Source organism: Gossypium arboreum, chromosome 12, assembly GCF_025698485.1.
Source record: "Gossypium arboreum isolate Shixiya-1 chromosome 12, ASM2569848v2, whole genome shotgun sequence".
Classification (NCBI taxonomy): Eukaryota; Viridiplantae; Streptophyta; class Magnoliopsida; order Malvales; family Malvaceae; genus Gossypium; species Gossypium arboreum.
Genome location: NC_069081.1, coordinates 63,324,672 through 63,334,707, shown reverse-complemented (window position 1 = coordinate 63,334,707; position 10,036 = coordinate 63,324,672). Strand labels below are relative to the sequence as shown.

The window sequence follows — 10,036 nt, the reverse complement described above, 5'->3', positions numbered from 1 at the left end:
CATGTATAGGGACTTGGTCATTTTGTTATGTGTAATATTCGATTTGGCTAAATGTGTTGGCTTATAATGGTTGATGATTCATTTTGTAAATGGCCATTGAAATTGGCTAATATTGATTAAGTATAAATAAATATGATGATGTTTTTCATGGATATGAATTTTGCATGGTTTGAGATGATAAGTATGAGTTGTTGTATGTGATAGAACATAGATGTAACTGATGTGTGAATGACTTGGTTATGGATGAATTGGTTGTATGAATATGCTTTAATTGGTGTTGGTTGTTTTTGTGTAGGTTGGTGCAAGTAAGGGTGGCAAAATGGCTTGGTAAATAGCCTTATTTTTGTCCACACGAGTGTGTGTCTAGATCGTGTGTGACACATGGCTTGCCCTATGGGTGTGCGATCTAGCCGTGTGCCCCCTGCATCTTGAATTTTTAGCTTTGAATTGGACACACAGGCAGAGAAAAGACCGTGTGTCTCAGCCTTGTGAAGGACACGGCCTAGGGACATGGGTGTGTGCCCAGGGTGTGTGCCCAGGGCGTGTGAAGTCTGCACCTACTTTATGAAAAATTATGAAAATTAAATCACCCAAACAGCCTAACCACACAGGCCTGTGACTTGGCCATGTGATTTTAAATGTTAATGATGCCATAAACAGAGAGTTACACGGGTTCGGGACACAAGCGTGCGTGGCCACACGGCCTGCCAACACGGGCATGTCCCAAAGCCACATGGGCGTGTTGTAAATGGAAAAATATATAGGATTTTTCCTATGTCATTTATCACCTTTTAACTTAAAATTGTTGTTAAAACTAAGTAATTGTTTAAATTAATGAAATATGTGAATACATGAAATTAGGACATAAAAATTATTAAAATGTGATTTTATGCTTTATTATATAGTTTTCATGCAATGAATGGCTTATTTCATATTAATTTGAATATATTATATTTCTAAGACATAAAGTGAGCCATGCATGATTAAATTAAATAATAAAATATAAAATTATATTTAATAATTGTTTTAAAATATTTCATTAATAATTTGGGTTTTAAATTAATTAATTAAATTGGGTAAATTTTATTCTTTGGTCCTCTAACTTGTTGAATTATTCTGGATAGTTCCGATAGCATTGTTGGATTACAAGACCGTCCAATTTTGGGACCAAGTCAACCCAAAATTCGGCTGCATATGGCTGTCCATAAATCACTTTTTGGTTTAATTGCACAAGGTCCTTGAAGAGTTGAAGAAATTAGAGATTTATCTGAAGAATTGCACTTGATTGAGTCTTAGTCCTGAGTTGTTGTGGCACTCAAATTGACCAAAAAACAAGCAAAATCAGCTCAACTTTCTCAATTTATGGCTGCCCACCCATGGAAGATGCTTCAAAAGATGAAAACTTCTATTTTTAGTAAACTATCCCCCTCTCTTCACCTATAAATAAGACCTCATTCTCACATTTCTACTCATCCCTCATCCCTCATCCCTCAATACTCATCCTTCATTCCTTATTCATTCTCTTAGCATTCTTCTTTTCTCCCTACACCTATCATCATCTTTTCGTAAATATTTTAGCATTTGAGCCTCTTAAAGAGCCCTTGTTCGGCCACCTTGGAAAGACATTAACAAAGGAGCGAAGCAAAGGAACGAAGGAGCCTCATCAGTCAGAGTCTTAGGTGACAGCAACTCTAAATTGGGTTTAATCTTTCTTTTTTTTAATTTAATTTAAATATGTTTGCTATGTGTTCTTTGTTCTTGTTTACAACAATGTTAGCTTAATTTTATTTAAGCTAGGATGATTACTTTGATTAAATAAGATTTATTAGATTCATGCTTATAATGTTTGTGCCTCAATCGATCATGTTTTCAATTAAAATCAAATCTGTACTTCATTCATATGTGATTAAAATGCACCTGAATTAGCTGAGTGATCCTAACCAGACGACGACTAGTGGACACATAATAGAAATGTGCATACTCAATTTAGATCCTAACTCGATTAAATTGCAGGTTGCATAACAACCCTAACTAGACTCTGTTATCTGCATAGTTTTTAGATTTGTGTGATTAAACTGTTTCAAACCTAACACGTCCCTATTACCTCACACGAATACTAAGAAACCCTTAGTAAATAAGGATCATTAAAATGCATATTTACTGAGTAAAGGATTCTGAAAGGACCTAACGTGATTTCCAAACTCATGAAAGATCGAGTTGTCATGGAATGTTTTTCTGAATATTATTAAGCATGTTGATAATAAATTGAGTTTAATTAAAGAAATTTTCCTAGTTTATTTATGTTATATTTGTTCCAAATTATGTTTAATTTTGCTAAAATCTATTTCATTCATATAGCTTGCATACTTGGGTTAATTTGCATTAGGGATCATTGCATTTAGTCTAATATATTTTAATCATCACTTCTCAATTAAATTGTGTTTTTATTTGCCAAGTTGTTCATATAATTTTACAAATTAAGTGACTTAGCACAAATACAATCCTTGTGGAGACGATAACTCGATACTTACTGTAATAGCCCAATTTAGGGCCTAGTCAAAATAGTGATCTCGAGACCACAAATTCAGAGTTGAATAAATTATTTTTTTATTATTTTGGAATCATTTCATGTTTATATTAGTGTATGAAAAATTCGGTGAGTTAATTTTGTCGTTCATGAGCTCAATTGAGAAAAAGGACTAAATCGCATAAAATGCAAAAGTCCTAAATTGATAGTTAAAAGTGCCAAATAGCTAGAGAATAAAGATTGGGGGTCTTTAAAGGGCAATTAGACCCTATTGTGATATCTTGGCTGGCCATGAGAGATGAAAGTGTGGTAAAGTCAACATTAGGTAATGTTGATGACATAAGGTGTGCTATAATGATGCCAAAAAGCCTAACTATCATTTTCTTTTCTCCATCCTTTCTTTTGATCAAAATTTTCAGCAAATAAATGCGGTTTTAAGAGCTTGAAATGTCAGCAACTTTAAGCCTTCTCAATTAAGTGATTTTAATGGTTTTTCTTGAATATTTTTGTACTTTTGAAACCCATGAAACATGGGCTTTCAAATGAGGGTACTACTTTGCAAAATGATCAAGAGTGTAGGGTTTTGCCATGAAAGGGTTTGTAATGTTTGCTGAGTTTTTATGGAAGAAAATAAGTCTTGGGTGTGTTATGAACAACTTTTGTGAGAGGTGTTAGCATGAAAACACCTAAAAGGACTATAATGCATAAGTGGTAAAATAGATGTTAAGTATGTGAAATAGTGGGAATTTGGATTTGCTATAAGAGTAAAATGGTTCGGCTAGGCTTAAGATATGATGAAATTTGATAAAAATTAATTTTCGGGCCTAGGAGTAAAATGGTCATTTTACCAAAGATATGAATTTTTGATTGCTGAATTTTATTTAGTGACTAAATAAGTGCATTTTGTGATTATAGATCAAGAATCACCAAATTTGAACTTAAACCGAGGGAAAGCCAAGAAAATTGATTAAATCGACTAGTCACCACATTTTATAATCCGAGGTAAGTTGTATGTAAATAATACAATTACAATGTTAATGTATGTGTTGAATTGTACTTGAATTTAATATAGCATGAATTGCTTGATTGTGGAATTGAGAAAGCATGATTGTAATAGAGATAGTAGAGTTCCAATTTGAACGGAGGAAATAAGTCAGGTATTCATGCCATAACATATGGGTTATTTTGAGCTAGTGTAAGACATGTCTGGGACATGCATCAGCCACATTATGAGAGCCAGTGTAAGAACATGTTTGAAACATGGCATCGGGATCGAAACGAGTGCTAGTGTAAGACATGTCTGGGACATGCATCGGCCTCGAGACATAAATCAGTGTAAGACATGTCTGGGACATGTATCGGCTACGAGATGTGTCAGTGTAAGACTATGTCTGGGACACAGCATCGGCACAGATATGCTAGAGCATGTATAAGACCATGTCTGGGATATGGCATCGGCACTTTACCCCATGTTTGAGACTTAATGAATATCTGATAGTGTTCCAAATGGTTCAATGGTGAAAGTTATGATTTCAAGTTAACGAAGAAAGTATAACTATGTTGTGAGTGGTACAGGTACCTGTAACACCCTAAACCCAGCCTAGACGTTATGGCCGAATTCAACGTGTCACATTGAAGTGTTTTAGAAAAAATTGTGTTTTCATTGAAAACCCTTCTTAAAATAAAAGAAAATCTTAAAAATAAACTCCTTTCAATCACTTGTTTGAAACATAAGATTTGATGAAAACATGTCACTTAAAAATTTAGTTGCGGAAACGTAGAAAAGACATACTATAGTTTAAGGAACCATGTTCAACTTCTTATAATTACATCATATAGAAATAATAATCCAAATAATAACAAAAATGGAAGCCCTATTACAATCTGATTTGAATAGTACTTAATAAAATATAAACTTATATGCTTTTTACAAAAAAAAAAGTCCAAATTATCTTGCTAGTTGGCCACCTAGAGTCTCTCTAAAGATCGAACCTTCTATTTGGCATCACCTGAAAATAAAATAAAAGAGGGGGGTGAGTTTTCGCAAACTCAGTGTGTACAACCCTCGACAAAAGGCAAGCATTCAAAAATCATTACACATCAAACATGCAATGCAATCCCATCCCAATAATCAATCCACTACACACCAGCTCGGTCCTCCATCACACCATGTAGGGATATAAATATCAACCCACCCAACCGACACATCAATGGTAGCCAGGTTGCGAAGCTACCTTCATTTACTTATTGAGCTTAAAAAGCCGTCGATGGATCCACGATTGTCAAGCAACCATGCGATCCTCATATACTTCCTCCATTCCATAATCCCTAACCCTTATGCAACCTAAGCAGAATATCATATGTATGCAGCAAACATGCATGTCACATTCATAAAACTTAGATTTAACACCTGAGGGTAATTTGGTCATTTTCGCCTTTAGGGGCATTTCGATAATTTTCCTTAGATATGGATTTCACTTACCTTTGCCCCTAAACAAATCTCGAGAGCTCATATAAACAAATACTATGCACCGGATAGGATTCCAAAGAAGCGGAGGTGAGTCATTAAGACCACTTAAGTACCAAGCTCCCCCAGATCCAATCCTAGACATGCATATACCCGTTGCCACACCTTAACCCATTGACCTTTCCACGATCGCAAAATATTAATTAAGTCTTATGTAGTTATCATATACTAGGCCCAAAACCCCTACATACATGCATATGGCCCACTTTGCCCATTTCATTCAAATGGCCAATCAGGCCCAATTCACATTCATGTGGCCCATCAGGCCCAATTCATCTTCAAATGGCCTATTAGGCCCAAATCACCTTTATATGGCCCGTTAGGCCCAAATCACCTTATATTCATGCTCACAAACAAATATTCTATCACATAGCATCAATTATCAAATTTTGCCTATTATGGGCCCATCAGGCCCATTAAGCCTATTCTGGCCCGGTTGGCCAGATCATAGTCCAAGTCCATGGAATCATCCATGGGCATCAGACAACCTATCTGTTTCCTCCTCACAAGTGTTTGTGCACTCGCAAGACTACTATAGCCAAACTTTCAACTTTTAAGCATTTCGGCATTTCGGCTTTTACCGATCTACTTGTGTGTGCAGTGTATGTACACACCTGGTAAGCAAGCATGCTGTGATTCCCTAAGTCACCAACCTACAAATGGTATCATCCTACAATTAATTGCATGCTTAATACATATTTTTACTAAAATCGAAACCTCACTTTTCACCTTACCTTGCTCAACAAGTATAACAACCCCTTCTTTAATCACTAACCACGATCAACTCCTAGATCTACATCAATCTTAACTATTAAAACTAGAATAATAGGTGACTCGTATCCAAGACAAGTCCTCTTACCTTAACTATGACCATTTGGCCAACTAAGATTAAGACTACTTACCAACGTCTCTCATCTAAAGAGCAAATCGGCAGGGATCCAAAAACTGATATTCGATACCTATTCCTACCCAAAAACTGATTAGAAGAAGTGAGAAGCAATAATCGATACCTTAGCAAAAACTGACTGGAAGAGCAACACTTACACTAGATTCGGTCGAATAGTATTCGGCCATTGGAAGATTCAGCTTCCAAACTTAGTATGGTGAATAAGGTATATTTGGCACAGATTAAAGAAGAAGAGTAGAAGAAGAAATCGGCAGAAAGAAAAAAAAAGGGTTTTCGGCTTTTTGGATCTTAAATCGAAAAGGTTTTCCGGTAGCAAGGTGAAAAAGACCTAATACCCCTGCATTTGGCACCTATTTATAACCTTTATGGCCGAATTCCTCAAGCCCAAGTTCCCATTTTGGCTCCACTTGCTCCTCACTTCTCATCTCCTCATTTTTCTCCTCGATAACCCCTTGATGCTTTCCTCAAATTTCTCTTCTGATCACTCCCCTTTAAGTCCATCTTTACGCCACTTCCATCCTTCTAGAAGGCCAAAATTAAACTTCTAAAAATACTAAACTAGGATTCAAACCTTGGATCTCCTTGCTAGCCACTAATGCCACCTCCCTACACTCTAAGGGGTGCCACTTAGCCACTCTTCCACAAGGCTTTTTGATGTCATTTTTCCCTATCTTTATTTAAAAGCCCAACTACTTGCCAACAAGGTCCTTTTAATAATTAAACTATAATTTCATTTACCACAAAACTCGAACCCAGAACTTCTCCAACATACCTAAACACTTCAAATTCCTTAAACCCTTAAAGCCAACATGTCATTTGTCAATTTCTTGCTCACTTAAAAATTTTATGAGACCCATAGCCCAAAGGCCAGTTCATATAGGCCCAAAATTCGGGGCATTACAGTACCTGTTTGTTATATATAGAATATAAGCCCATTTTATGATATACGATGTGTACTGAATATTGATGAGTAAGTTTTGCTTATGCCCAATTGTATGTTATGAGCTTGTTGATGAGTGGTAAAGTTATGTTGTATATTCATTTATGTGCAACTTACTAAGCTTTATGCTTATGTTGTATATTCATTTATGTGCAACTTACTAAGCTTTATGCTTACTCCCTCTCCATTTTCATTTTCTTATATTGCCGCCTATCTAGCTCAAGGACCAAAGGAAGTCAGAGATATCAATCACACTATCAATCAAAGCATTCAGTATAGTTTGATTTATATTTTTGAATATGGCATGTATAGGGCTTAGACTTTACTTGTGTCATTGAGAACAGGAAAAATGTGTTGGCTTGGGTTAGAAACCCTTCATTTTGTATTAAGCCTTTAATGATGGCAAATATTCATTTTGATATATGCAAATGAAGTTGCTCTCATAAATAAGTAATTGCTTAATTGATATGTAGTTTATTGGGGCTGATTAGTTTAAATAATTTATTATTGTATTGGTTTGGTTTCTTTTGTGTAAGTTGTGTAAGTAAGGGTGGCAAAGAGGCTTGGTAAATAGCCTTATATATATAGTCCACACGGTAGACACACGAGAATGTGTCTCAGCTGTCTGATGGACACGACCTATCATACGGGCGTGTGCCTTGGCCGTGTGACATTTTGGGAATGCTGATGTTAAAAATAGAATGTCCATATTTTTGCACACGGGCTAGGACACGGGCGTGTCATGGCCCTGTGAAAGACACGGGCCAGAGGCACGGGTGTGTTCTAGGCCGTGTGAAAACCCCTGTAGCTGTGCATTTAGAATTAATTCCACACAGGTGGAGGACTCGAGAATGTTGCCCTTCTACACGGGCATGTGCCCTATTTCAAAGTCAATTTTTCTATAGATGGTTAAGGGACACGAGCTGATCCCGAATAGTTTTAATGGTCGATTTGGGGCTCGTAGACCCATAATAAGAAGTTTAAAGTAGAAATTGAAATAGTTCTAAAATGGGACCAAGTCTTGGTGACTTGGGAAATGTTTACGTGCATGAGATCGAGTTAGGTAATGCCTCGTATTTCGCTCTGGCGTGGGTTAGGTAATGCCTCATATTTCGCTCTGGCGTGGGTTACGGGTATGGGGTGCTACACTTACTTATTACTTGATAACGACTGTGTACACTTGTACAAACCCCAACGTTACAAGTTTTTGGCTCCGTTCCCAGGGATTGTCAACTGTTGCCATAGTCATTTCTTTTGTGAAATTATTTATTTCCAATTTGATTTATTTCTAACATTATTAACTTATTCTTTTTAATTTTGTGATTTTATTTTCAAGTGTTTATAAGCATAGATTGAATTATCGATTTACTCCTTGTAGACCCTGAAATTGAGCAAACTTTCAGACAAAGAAGACGTGAACGAACAGCTCAAAGACAAGTCGAGATGGACTTTGGAAATCAAAATCAGGACCAAGGTAATGAAGCTGATCATGTACGAAATCCCATCCTCATTACCGATGATAGGGATCGATGCATCAGACAATATGCTGTGCCACTTTCTAGTGAGTTAAATCCAGAAATTAGAAGGCTAGATATTGAGGCAACCCAATTTGAATTGAAACCAGTGATGTTTCAAATGCTCTAGACGGTGGGCTAATTCAGCGGTATGCCCACAGAAGATCTAGATCTCCACCTTCAATTGTTTATAGAGGTGAGTGATTCATTCAAGATAGATGGTGTGACTGAAGACGCACTGAGGCTGAAGTTGTTTCCATACTCGTTGGGAGATCGAGCACGAGCATGGCTTAATTCATTGCCACCAAGTTCCATATATACATGGCAAGAATTAGCAAATATTTTTGGTTAAGTATTTCCCTCCTAGAAAAAATGCTAAGTTGAGGAACGAGATTACAACCTTCCAAGAATTGGATGACGAGTCTTTGTATGAGGCTTGGGAGCGATTCAAGGAGTTACTGCGTAAGTGTCCTCATCATGGGAGTCCTTATTGTATCCAGTTAGAGACATTCTATAATGATCTTAATGTACATACAAGATTGATGGCAGATGCTTCTGTGATTGGTGCAATTTTGTCTAAGTCTTATAATGAGGCTTATGAGATCATCGAGAGGATCGCCAGTAATAACTATCAATGGCCAAAAAATCGAACAACTTCAGGAAGATGTGTTGCCTTAGTTAATGAAGTTGACACCCTCACTTCGTTATCAGCTCAGGTATCGTCTATTTCCTCTATGTTAAAACAGTTTACCCCTAATAGTGCTAATAATTTTGTAGCTCAGCCACCAAGTCCGTACGAAGTAGTTTCCTGTGTGTACTCTGGGGAAGGTCATTCTTTTGAGAATTGTCCATCAAATCCCGAGTCAGTGTACTATGTAAGGAATCAATGTCAAAATAGGAGTGGACAAGGACCCCAATCCAACTTCTATAATCCTTCATGGCGTAATCATTCTAACTTTTCTTGGAGCAACCAAGGAAATAGACAGAACTACAACTCATTGTAGCATAGACTCAACCAATCTCAAGGGTTTAATCAGCAAGCTCCAAAATCACCTCAAGCTGAGGTGTCAAACAGTTTGGAGAACTTGTTGAAAGCATACATGGCAAAGAATGACACTTTGATCCAAAGCCAAGTAGCAACACTGAAAAATTTGGAAAACCAAATGTGTCAATTAGCTACAGAGCTTCGTAATAGACCGCAAGGAACCTTGCCGAGCGATACTGAGAATCCACGAAATTTGGGTAAAGAACATATCAAGGCAGTGGAACTGAGAACTGGTAAAATTTTGGAACCTCGATTGATTGATGTCGAAGATAAGCCTGTTGAGAAGAATCAACCAGCTGTTGAAATTCTTACACCAAAAGAATCAGAATCTACAAAGACTGACAATGTAAATCCTAACTTAGTGAATGCAGATACTTTAACATCTTCTTTGGATGCAGATTTACCTACTCTGAAAAGTTGTCTGGTTGAACCGAAAGTTCCATCACCTCCATATCTGCAAAGATTGCAACAACACAAGCAGAAATAGGAGGTTCAATTCAAGAAGTTTTTAGATGTTCTAAAGTAGTTACACATCAATATTCCCTTGGTGGAGGCTTTAGAAAAAATGCCAAATTA

The 10,036-nt window shown here is 36.7% G+C and overlaps 1 non-coding gene across 1 annotated transcript; it reads right to left on the bottom strand.

Annotated features, from left to right (window-relative positions):
• Window positions 1–8,793: 8,793 nt before the first annotated feature.
• On the bottom strand, window positions 8,794–8,900 carry LOC128286268 (small nucleolar RNA R71). Its single transcript, XR_008276811.1, has one exon. It is a non-coding gene; the product is annotated as a small nucleolar RNA R71 (small nucleolar RNA).
• Between the last annotated feature and the right edge of the window lie 1,136 nt (window positions 8,901–10,036).